Source organism: Phascolarctos cinereus, unplaced genomic scaffold (genome assembly GCF_003287225.1).
Source record: "Phascolarctos cinereus isolate Bilbo 61053 unplaced genomic scaffold, phaCin_HiC Scaffold_3;HRSCAF=262, whole genome shotgun sequence".
Taxonomy (NCBI): Eukaryota; Metazoa; Chordata; class Mammalia; order Diprotodontia; family Phascolarctidae; genus Phascolarctos; species Phascolarctos cinereus.
Window position 1 is genome coordinate 368,839 of NW_027555736.1, and position 12,341 is coordinate 381,179.

Consider the following 12,341-nt stretch of genomic DNA (forward strand, 5'->3'; position numbering starts at 1 on the left):
GTGGAGGACAGTGTGTAGACACTGAGGGGGATGCCCTTTGACTCTCAGGGGAGAGACAGGGTGAGACTTAAATAAGCTGTGGACTGGCTAAGGGCCCACCCCCCCAATCTGGCTTGCATAAACAAACCTCAAAGGCTCCGATAAGTACCACCTAATTGTCCTACATTCAGCCCCACCCCGGGGGCCCTTCGCACTTCGGCTGGCTCCTAGATGTCTGAGTTCCTTCTCCGGGAGGTTACATCCCTGTAGTTATATCCTCCTTTTCACTTGCACTCCCCCTCCTCCTGCAGAGGACTCCTTAGTTCTCACCCTACCCATCCCCCATATACCTCGGCCCAAAGAGGATGCCGAGAAAATGGTTCTTCCAGGTCTCCCTCCCTTCAAAAGCCCATTGGGCTGGAGAAGGGGTGGGGAACCCCCATGTGGCCCTCTAGGTCCTCAAGTGCAGCCTCTAACCCTAAATGTCCCTGGGCCACACTTGAGGACTTAAAGGGCCACATGTGGCCTTGAGGTCGCTGGTTCCCCACCCCTGGGCTAGAGGCTTCAGTCTGGCTCAATCAATAAATAGTTAAAAACAACAACCACCACAACATTTGTTAAGGGCCTACTTTGTTCCAGGTACCCTGCTAACACTAGAAGAAAGTAGCAGCTGCCGATCTTGCCCAGGAAGTCCCATGTTCATCCATTCTCCCAAGGAAATGCATTCTACAATTTGAGCAGAGAACATGCAGGTATAACCCGATCACTGACCTGGTTTGTAGGTTAGTTTAGAGGCTTGGGGGTGGGGTCAGGCAGGGAGCGGCTTAGAGTCCAACCCATCTAATAAAGCCAATGGTAAGGACACTTCCATGTGTTCCTCTATAGCTAATTCGTCCTTTTCCCTAGTGATGTGCATCTACAGATATGTGCATATATACATTGCTGTTGTTCAGTCATGTCTAATTCTTTGTTTTCTTCACAAAGAACGGCGGTGGTTTGCCATTTCCTTCTCCAGTGTGCCTATGGGCACTTCAGCCCCAGAAGAATCTCAATCTTCTATCCCTCTACTATTTTGCTTCTCATTAGCTCCCAAGTATTCAGTTCTCATCTTTATGCTGATGATTCTCAGATCTATTTATCCAGTCCTAATCTTTCTGCTGACTTCCAGGCTCTATCTCCAACTCCCTCTCATGATGTATGTCCTGTAGAAATCCAAAACTGACCTCATTATCTTCCTCCCAAAACTCCTCTCTTCCAGATTCCAAACTTCCCTATTACTCAGAAAGGCATCACTATCCTTCTAGGTCCCCAAGCTCATATTGTAGGTGTCATTTTCAGCTCCTCACTCTGTCTCACCTCCCATATCCAATTGATTACCAAGGCCTCTTGGTTTTACTTTTGCCACATCTGTCACATATGCCCCTTTCTCTCTTCTGATAGCATCTCCACCGTGGTGCATGCCCTCACACCTGGATAACTCCAATAGCATTGGTCTGACTGCCCTCTCTCCCCACTTCAGTCCATCCTTTTCTTATCTGTGAAAGTGATCTTCCTAAATCACAGCTCTGACTAGTCTCAGCTCCCCATCACCTCCAGGAGCAAATGTAAAATCTTCTGTTTGTCATGTAAAGCCTTTCATAAGTGGCCTCTTTTACCTTTCTAGTCTTCTTCCACCTCTCTCTCTCTCTCTCTCTCTCTCTCTCTCTCTCTCTCTCTCTCTCTCTCTCTCTCACACACACACACACACACACACACACCCTTTCTCTTTCTTATTTCCCCCTTTCTCATATTCTTTCTCTCTCTCACACACACACTCATATACACACCCTTTCTCTTTCTTATTTCCCCCTTTCTCATATTCTCTCTCTCACACACACACTCACATATATACCCTTTCTCTTTCTTATTTCCCCTTTCTCATATTCTCTCTCTCTCTCTCTCTCTCTCTCTCTCTCTCTCTCTCTCTCTCTCTCTCACACACACACACACACACACACACACACACACACACACACACACATTGTGATGTAATGGCAGGGCCTCCTTGAACTAACACACTCTCCTCTTAGCTCTGGGTATTTTCGAGGGCCATCCCCAGTGCCTGGTTGCTCTCCCAATCCATCTTTGCCTCCTACAGGAAGCCTTTCCCCAGGCTGATTATTTCCTATTTATTTGAGCTTGTTTGCATGTGTTTGCTTCTGTCTTTTACTTTTCTTATCCCCAGCACTTAGCACAGTGTGTGGCACATAGCAAGTGCTTAATGTTCACTGACTTATATGTACGTATGGTATGTATGTGAACATTTGGGCCATCCTATCCCTAGTTTTCTATGAGCTCTTGGCATGTCCCTTCACCCCCTCTCAGGCTAGATCTCAGCTTCTCCACCTGGCCAATGAGGAGGATGGAGAGTTAGATGGTGGGGGTAGGGAGAGGGTCCTGATTGAAGCCTGTGATCCAGGGCAGCCAGAGTAAGAGCTCTTCAGGAGGAATATTGACAAGCTGGAACTGGGGAGGAATAGAGCAGACTAGAAGGAAACAAAACAAAACAGACAATGGGAAAAAAAAGGTGAATATGAGAGGTTGAAAGGAAAAATACTGAGACTTAGTGGAAAGAGTCAGACAGGGATTCCACCCTAGCTCTACCTATTCATGCCATTAAGTTAATGTGGCCCTGTCATTTCACTTCTCAGTGTGGGTGCCTCAGTTCCCTCATCTGGAGGATGGGAGGATCAGACTGCAAGGTCTTGAGGATTCCTTCTAACTCCGGATCACCAGTCAGGTGATCTCGGAAAGTAAGAGCTAAGGAGAAAGGACCGATGAAACTTGAAACATCTATCTGCTCACAGTGGTGCTTTGGAATCACTACCCCAAGGGTTAATGCTCTTTTTTTTGGCTGTGATTTTGATATCTGCCTAGTGGAAGGGTTGAATGGGAAGATCTCTGGGAGTTCTTCCAGGTCTAAAATTCTGGGAGGTTGTGTCCACCTGGGTTCTTAAGCACTGAATTTAGATGTTGTGTGTGTGGGAAGTTTAGAAATTGGCCTAATTACATCCAAGAAGACAGAGCCCTTATCTCTGGAGAGAGTCCCTGGTGTACTCAAAGAACAGGCTTCTGAGACCTTCAGAAGTTACAAAGCTATTCGATAGCCCTGTTACTGCCTGTGGTGAGTATTTTGGCAGCTAGAAGGGGCCTGGAGTCTAAGGTTCGAATTCAGTGGGTGAGGTTTAGCCCACAGGTGAGGAAGGCAGTCACTCTTACTAGGTCGAGAAAGATAATGAGTGACCAGTGGCTCCGGGGTTCTCCGAATCCTAAAACTATTCCCTGAGTGCAGTGTTTTAACCTAGTAGAAGATGGGGCAGAAACCAAACCCATTTAATATCTAATTGTTGGTGAACCTCTCCCCTCCCCCCCCCAGCTGGGGCCCAAGGCATGTCAGAATAATCACAGCCTCTGGTTGCAATTTTGCAAAGCACTTTGCATACATTATCTCATTTGAGATAAAGTGATTGAATTGTTAGCCTGCCCTTTTTGTGGGGCCTGGGAAAACCCAGTCTGATAATCACTTGCATTTCCACAGCCTTAGAAGACTACACACTTTCTTCCCAATTTGAAGGAAACTGAGGCTCTACTTGGGAGAGGATGAAGGGTCACACAGCCAGCATTGCCAATTTTCTGTCTCCCTGTCCCACCCACAAACACAAATGCTGTGCCTGTGATCAGTGAAACATTCTATGGCTTCCTGCAATGACACCAAGAATTGCTAAAGGGGGATTTGAAAAAGGCTGATCTGGGGCTGAGCTTCCATCGGGCTGTCACAGACAGACACTTAAGAAATGCTTATAAGTGCATTTATTTATTGGACAGAACCGGTGGTTTGGAAGGGACCCCTTAAAACCTTTCGTGTGTTGACTCCTTTGAGGGGAGGAGACACTTAGAAACAGCCTTTCCGGCAGCACCTGGGCAGGACTGGCAGTGGGCTGGGAGACCAAGACCAAAGCAACCCAAATGCTAATTGTGGATTTCCAGTGGAGCCACTTCCCAGGATTCCCGGCCCCAGGGGCAAGGGCCAGAGGATCAGCCTTGGAATCTGGGCTGGAAAGGAATGAGACCATTGTTTACAGGCTAGACTAATGGGATTGGGCAGCCTAATTGTTTTAGTAGTGGGGGGAGGCCTTGTTATCTTTCCCGGAGGTTGGGGTGGGGCTCTAGGGCCGTGGGACACTGTCACCTATCCTGGGAAGGTGAGGAGGGAAGGAGGGGGTGGGGGCCTGTCTCCTCTTGGAAGAGAGTGGAAGGTAGCGGCTCCCTCTGCTGGGTGTAATGCTCCTGAGCTCAATGGAGGGAGTGGGAAATGATTACTAAGAAGCACCCACCTGTGGCCAGCACTGCTGTGATTTCCTTAGGGTGGGGGACCCCTCCACTTCAGAGTACAATTTTTTCGAGGCATAGAATCTTAGAAGGTGCCAGAAGCTCGAGGAGGTGAGCCTGTGGGTCTGACTCCCAGCCCTTCACCTCACATCAGTCTTTCTGCCTGTCTGTCCTGCCCTGTCCTTTCCTGCCCTTGCTGTCCTGACCTATCTGCTTGCCTGCTACTCTTGTCTGTAGGTGGCACAGTGGGATGTAGTCAGGAAGACTTGAATTCAAATGTTGCCTCTGACACTTGCTAGCTTTGTGACTTTGGGCAAGTCCCTTTAACCTCGGTCGTCTTAAGTTTCCATAACCATAAAATGGGAAGAATAATTGATTTACCTTGAAGGCTTGTTGGGAGGCTCAGATGAGATAATGTTTATAAAGCATTTTGGTGAGGTAGTGCCACGGACAGAGCTCCGGGCCTGGAGTCTGGAGGAGCAGACTGCAAATCCCGACGAAGGCAATTACTAGCTGTGTGATCTCTCTGTTTGCCTCAGTTTTCTCACCTGCAAAATGAGGTGGAGAAGGAAATGGCCGACCACTGCAGTGTCTTCGCCTCTATGGGGTCCCAAAGGGTTGGAAGTAACTGAACAACAATAAAAGCATTTAGCACAGTGCAGGCACGCAGTAGGTGTTGTGGAAATACCAGCTGTTATTATTGTTACTGTGACATTGCCTCTCCAAGACTTCTTGGATACCACATGTGTACAGAGTAGTCAACAAAGGATAGGCCAGGCTGGCCATCCTGCTAGGGACAAAGGGAGATGAGGAAAAAGGCAGGGTGGAGAGAAATCTGAGGAAGGGGAGGGCACAGGTTGCCTTGACCCTAACCTCCCCCCCCAAAAAAAGGAGGAGGGATGGGGGGAAAGTGATGGCATCAAAGTAAGGCAGATCAGGCACCTTGCCAGTGTTCACTTGTGCCCCCATCCCAAGGGGGCCCACTCAGCAGCAAGGGCCCAAATCCCAGATTTGGCTGGCCATATCTCCCTCAGACTGTCCTGTCAAAAGCCACCAGGCTTCCTCCCTGGGGTGCTGGCGCCTGCTTTCTGGATGGGCTCCCCCCACCGCACACCAAATCCCAGGAACAAACAACTTCCTTCCAGCCCCTCCCCTCCTCTGGTAGATCAAAGACTGGCTCCTGGTTTTAGCATCCCTAATCCAAAATGTGGAGCCTACGGAAGAGATGGTGGGGGGAGGGAGTTGGTTTATTTTTTTGACAGACCCTGAGCTGGGGCCAGGCAAAGAAGAGACCCTAGAAGGTCTGTACACTTAGAGGCTCCTATTTGCCTCCAATCTTAAGAGTGCTTGTTTCTCCCTTCTTCTCCCCCCACCCCATTCCCAGTTCCTTCTGAACCAGGGAGCCCTGGGATGGGAAAAAAGGAAGTGAGAAGACCTGGGATCAATCCCACCTACTTACTACTGTGGGGCGTGGGGCAGGCAAGCCCCTTCAACTCTGTGGGTCTCAGTTTCCCCTCTGTAAAATGAGAAAGTGACCTCTGAGGTCCCTTCCAGCGTTTGGCTTCTAGAATTCCTCAAAGTGACATAGAGTGGGACTCAAGGGGCCACTTGTCCAGAAAGCTCTGGGAAGGGGACACCAAATGGGAAGGAAAGGGCTCCAATGCCTTGGCAACCCCAGAAGAATGGCTCAGATGCTAGGGTCCTGGAGATTTGCTGGCTGACCCTCAGGGGCTCAGGGACAGCAGCCTAGCTCTCGGAAGGGGTTGGGCAGAAACAGAACCTTTGGACAGACCATTTTCAGCAGTATGGCTCAGCTCACAGCCTCCTCCCTAGGCAATTGCTGTGGGTTAGGGAGAGGAAGGAGGCTGGGGATTGCAAAGGTCATTATTCTCGGCATTCTGGGTAGCTTAATGAGCCCCCGCAGAGAAGGCCTAGATAGGGGGGCTGTGGAGTAGGGGGCCTCCAGCTCCCAGTTCTCTCTTGAACAGTCATTATCAATCCATCTGCTCTTCCCCCCACCACGTGACCACCCGTTGCCTAGGTGCTGCGGAGAATGAAAAGGGCTATGGCCCCAAAGGTTTCTTTGAGAAAAACAAAACAAAAACAGGTTCACAACGAAAAGGGGAGCTGGGGAGGGTTCAGTCACCAGCCGTTTATGAAGCATCAACTTTGTGCCTGATACTGGCCTCGCACCTGGAGGTGCCCTCCCTCCAGAGCTCACATTTTAATGGGGAGACAAGCTCTGCAGAGCCATCACGCACACAGAATGATTCCTGGGCCTTTGGGACAAACGTGCAGCAACAATCCGGGCGGGAGGGGCTGGGAAAGAAAGCCAGTGTCTGAACTGGAAGCCGCAGTGAGGAGAAAGCGGAGGCTGCGCCACATGGTTACCTAGGCAACGGAGATGTGGGCGATAGGGCATGAGCTGCGTGGGAGGGAAGCTGACATGCCCGGGGACTGCGGAGGAGCTGAAGGGCTGTCTGTCTGTTACCTCTTCCTGCTGCAATACGGCCAGGGAAGGAGCACGTATTAAATGCCTACTGTGCGCAACTGTCAGTCACCCACTCCTTTGACGACGTCTTGTACCATTTTGGGGAGAGAGTCATTGTGGGTCTTTACAGCTGCCTCACATCTCCCTGTCGAGGCAGGACCATTCTAGCTCCTCAGAGACTGCATGATTAGCAGCTCTATGATGTCATGGGAAGCATAGCAAAGGACAGGCACGAGACACATAGCCGGGAAGGAAGCCATTGCAGTGTTCCGGGGGAGAATGGCTGGAGTGGACAAAATGCTTACTCACTTGCCCGGAGAAAGGCGGAGCTGGTCCCATTGCAGCTTCCTCATCCATGAAATAGAGATCATTAATGATAGCTTATTAATTAGAATAGCTTATAATGGGAAAATAATAGCTTATTATAATATTTAACGGGGTTATTAGAATCACTTGCGATCATATGTGTAAAGTGGTATGTAAGTCAGTCGATAAACGTTCATTAAGTGCCGATGAGCTCACCGAGAGAGAGAAGGTAGACAACTAGGTAATGGACAGTAATGGACAGACCCTAAGATCAAATCCAGCTTCCGACGCTCGGCAGCCGGGTGACCCTGGGCTATTTCTCTATGCCTTAGTTTCCTCATATGTGAAATGAGGGTAATAACAACGCCCACATCCCAGAGTGGCAGTGAGGAACAAAAGAGAGATGTGCAACACGGTTTACAAGCCTCATGGCACCCTATGAATACCAGCCTGTATTATCAGCTATGAGAGACGAGCGGGTGGGGCCCAGGACAGAGCCTACTAGTTGGTCTTTAGGGGCCTCTAAAGGCCAGCTTTGGGAAGGAGCGATCTGGGCTTGAGAGCCAGGGCTGGAGGCGCTGCGCTAGGGTTTAAGGCAACAAAGCCCCTCCCCACTTCCCCAGCTCCCCCTGACAATGGCTGCCTGCCGGAGCATGCGCACTGGGGAGGGGTGGGTCGCAGCTCCCAAGCTGAAATGCGGGCCTCAGGGCCAGAAAAAGAGGACAAAGACTCTTTGTATGCAGCCATTACACACATCATCTCATTTACTCCTCGGCCTCCCAAGTTGGGCTGATCAGGGATTAAAGGCTCCATTTTATAGGCTTAGAAATGTGGTTTATTGGGCTTTGCAAATGGAAAAGCAATAAAAATGGATCTCATTAAATGTCTATTTGCTCCTAGGCTAAAATTAAAAAACTAGACCACAACCTAGTCCCAGCCCTTGAGAGTGGCAGTTCCCTGGAGGGACACCCTAGCACACTCGGTCAAAACACCTGCAAAGCTACACAAAGCGACTTTTAGAGAGAGCTGTAATAGCTAGGGGAGAGGAGCATGGTGCCCGAGGCCTGCTCGGAGCTAGGGAAAGCTTCTCTTTCTTTCTCTGCCCTCACCATTTCCTTTATTTATACAGAACTGGGAATGTGGATACTCTGAAAAAAGCTGTTGGTTAGGGTTGAAATGGGCTGGGTCCGTTGGTTGCAAAGCATCTGTTTTGTGGGCCTTAGCCTTTGTGGCCTAGGGACGGGTAGCCTGAGGTTTATTTGGCTGCCTTAAGGAGGGTAGAATGGGCAGCGTTGGAATCAGTCAACAAGCATTTATTAAGTGCTTACTGTGTACTGTGCTAAGGGGTTGGGATAGAAAGAAAGGTAAAAGCCAGCCCTTCCTCTGAGAGCTCCCAATCTGATGGGGAGGAAACGAGCAAACAACTATGTCCAAATAAGCTGTAGGCTGGATAAAGAGGAGATAATAATGGGAAAAAGGCACTAGAATTAAAGAACATTGGGAAAGGTCTCCGGAAACAAGGTGGGATTTTAACTGAGGCTTGAAGTCAAGAGGTGGAGATGGAGAGACAGAGCAAGCTAGGCAAAGGGGAAAGGCCAGAGAAATGTGCTGGAGCCCAGACACTGTGGGTCTCGAATGTGAGACAGTCTGGAGGCCAAAGTCAACCGAAGAAAGAGTTCGGGTTCAGGAGTAAGACTTGAGACTGGAGAGAAAGGAGGGGGCAGCATACAAAGAAATGATGGAGCCTTTTGTATCAGATCCTGGAGGCCACAGGAATGAGTGAAAGTGCAGCTGTTGGGGTTGGGATCTGGACCCCAGAAAGGAAAAAACTGTGGACTGTTCCAGTAGCCAAATCTCTGGCATTCACCTGAGGCTGTAATCCCATCAACTGGACCTCCATATGGCCCCCAGCCACTTCCCACCCTTAATCCTAACTAGGCTTCATTCTCCCTTGGCCACGTGGTGCAGGTCCTTGGCATTCTATTACCTTACTGTCCTGTAAACTGCTTGGCCACTCCTGGATCCCTCCCACAGTCTCTCTGTATATAAGGTCCATCTTATCTCCATTTAGATGCTTAGATTCTTAAAATCTAGCCACCGCTCAGATCCTTATAACCTAGCCAATAGCTTGCTAATGTTCTGTCCAATATGACGGATGTTCTAATAAACCTTGTCTTTGGCTGAAAGAAGGCTTGGGTCCCAGCACCCCTGAACCCCTAAACCTCTTCACAGCCAAAGTAGCCAAGAGAGGCCTGGGACAGGCAGAGTCCTTAGGTGGGAGCCAGGGCTTAAAGAGAGCTACATGTGGAAGGAGCAGCAAAGGGAGAGTTAAGATGAAAACAGGTTTGTTGCTTCTGGAGCAGGCATTGCAGAGGGTGCAGTGAAAGAGGAAATGGGAACGAGGAATTGGGCAGTGGGGGATGGGGAGTGAGGTTTGAATGATGACCTGCAGGGCTTAGCGGGGGCAAGGGGAGGAGTCTGTTAATTATTAAGGGAAACATTAGAATTGATAGGATTGGTGACTTTGAGGTCACACTCGATGACCTTGGGATTAGCCTTAGCCTCAGTGGCCTGGCTTGGCTACCTTAGGGTGGGTGCGTTTAGTAACCTTGGGGCCTGTGGCTTGGTCACCTTGATCTTGTGGTCAGTGGTTCTGGCCAGCTCGGAATGAGGTTTGGCCATCTTTGAGCCTGGGCTTGGTCTGGGCATTGAGTGACCTTACTGGTGGGATGGGAGAGACGGTCGGGATTGGCTTTACTGGTGGTAGGGAATATTTGATGCTGCAAAGGGGTCTTGGAGGAAACACAATGCATCTCATTTAGAACCTAGGATTATGTCAAGCTGGAGATACCAGAGAACATCCAGGTAGCACTCTTGGGCAGTGTAGACAGAGTAGTGCTGGACATGAAGATGTGGGAGTCACCAGCATAGAGATAGACATTGAAGCCATGAGCTGATGGGGTCCAGGAGGGCATCTTGGGGGACCTCTGCCCATTGAGTGGGAAGGAGGATGAAAGGATCTAGCAGAGGTGACCAAGACCAGTGGTCAGACAAGTAGTCAGAAAACCAGCAAGGTGGGGGGAGGTGGGGAGCTCTGCTGTAGAAGCCAAGAGAAAAGAGCGTCTTTGGGGTATGTGTGGCAGTTACCATAGCTGAAGAAAGCTCAGTGAGGATGAGGCTGAGGACGAAGCTGGGCCTGCTTCATTACCAGCCCTCTGGAATCCTGGCTGGTCGCTGCCCAGACCAGAGTTCGTAGGCCTTCCTTCTTTGCTTGTTTTCTGTCAACTCTTCTCTGCTTGCTCTGCATCAGCTCTCATGAGGATTCCCCCATTTCTCTAAGACCTGGCCCCTTGGTCTTGGGGAAATAGGCCAACTCTGCAGTGTTCTATAGCATTGCCCCCCAAGTTCACACCTCTGTGGAGCCTGGCAAAGCCTCATTCCTACAGATCCCAGATGCCAGGATGCTGGGAAGCCCAGTCTCCTCAGCTGTAGCTCACCTAAAACATAAAAGCGCTGTGGGGGACAGGCGAGGGGCGCATCTCCCCTGCCCGCTGGACCCCAGCAGTGAAGGAATCAGGCCATTGCTCCATAAATGTGTAATTAAATTTGAATTCAACTTAATTAAAGCACTTATTAAATGCCTACTGTGCACCAGCCACCATGCCTTGTGCTAGGTTTACCAAAAGAAGCACAGACGGTCCCTGCCCTCAAGAAGCTTGCAGTCTAAGGGAGAGACAATGCATGCATACAAACAAGCTCCATGTGGAGTCAATGGGCAAAAAAATGGACAGAAGGCCCAGAGGAGAGGGATTGGTTAAGGCTTCCTGGAGGAGGTGGGATTTTAGCTGGGACTTAAAGGAGGCTGTGGAGGGCAGAGGAGAGGAGGGAGAGTATTCCAGGCCTGGGACATAGCCAGAGATGGAGGGTCTCATGGGACAAGCAGCCAGGAGGCTGGTGACACCAAATGGAAGAATAGGAGTCTGGGCCTAAGGTGTAAGGAGACTGGAAAAAGAGGAGAGGGTGGGTTACCAAGGGTTTTGAAGGCCAAACAGCACATTTTGTTTTGCCCCTGGAGGCCATAGGGAGCTACTGGAGGTGATTGAATAGGGGATGATATGTTCTAACCTGTGCTTTAGAAAGATTCCTTTGGTAGCTGAATGGAGGAGGTACTTGAGGAGGAGAGACTGAGGCAGGCAGACCACCCCCCAGCAGCTACTGCAATAGTTCAGGTGGAGGTGATGAGGATCCACATCAGGATGGGGCCAGTGCCAGGGGGAAGTGGGGGAGCATTAGAGAGCTCTGTGCTGGAGCTTGGATCTGGGGGATGAGAGAGAGTGAGGATGGCTCCCACGTGGGCAGCCTGAGAGTTTGGGAGGAGGCCAGAAGGTAATAAGGAAGGTGGGAGAGGGCTTAGCAGGGAAGACAATGTATTCTGTTTTGGACATAACGAATTTAAGGCTGTTGGAGATGAAAGTTTGGAGGTCAGCCTACAGATTGGGGTAGGATAGAGGTGATAATTAAATCCATGGGAGCTGATGAGGTCACTGTACAGAGGGAGAAGAAAAGAGAGCTCAGGACAGAAACTGAGGGACCCAGATGGCTAGAGGGAGTGATCCAGCTCTCTGTCCCCACCCTGAGCCCCCATATCAGGAACAGAGTGAGGCTTCTGTGACATGCACAGGGAAAGCACTTTCTCTATACCACCTTAAATGCAGAGCTGTTTCCATAGTCATTCTCTCAGTCTACTGGGGGTGGGGGTAGGGAAAAGGAGGATAGAGGGGAGAGAGATAGAGACTAAGAGATAGAGAAAGAAGGAAGGGGGAGAGATTGATGGAGGGAAAAGAAAGAGGAAGAGAGCAGGAAGGAGAGGAGGGAGATGGAGAGAGAAGGGTGGGGGGATGGGGAGAGAAGGGGAGAGACATGGACAGAGACAGAAACTGACAGAGATCAGATGGAGGGGAGAGGAAGAGAGGGTGATGGGCAGAAACATTGTTCCCTGGGATCTAAAGTTCTTTCCCTCAGACACAGAATTCAGTCCTCTGGGCATTCAGGACCAGCTAAAAGAATTCTTCCTGCCCCCAGCTGGCAGAGCTAGGCTGACCCCCCCCCCAACACAAATGCTACCCATCCCTAAGCCCCCGTAGACTGTTGGAGCCTAGATTTAAGGGCCAAAGGAGCCAGTCACCTCCCTTTACAG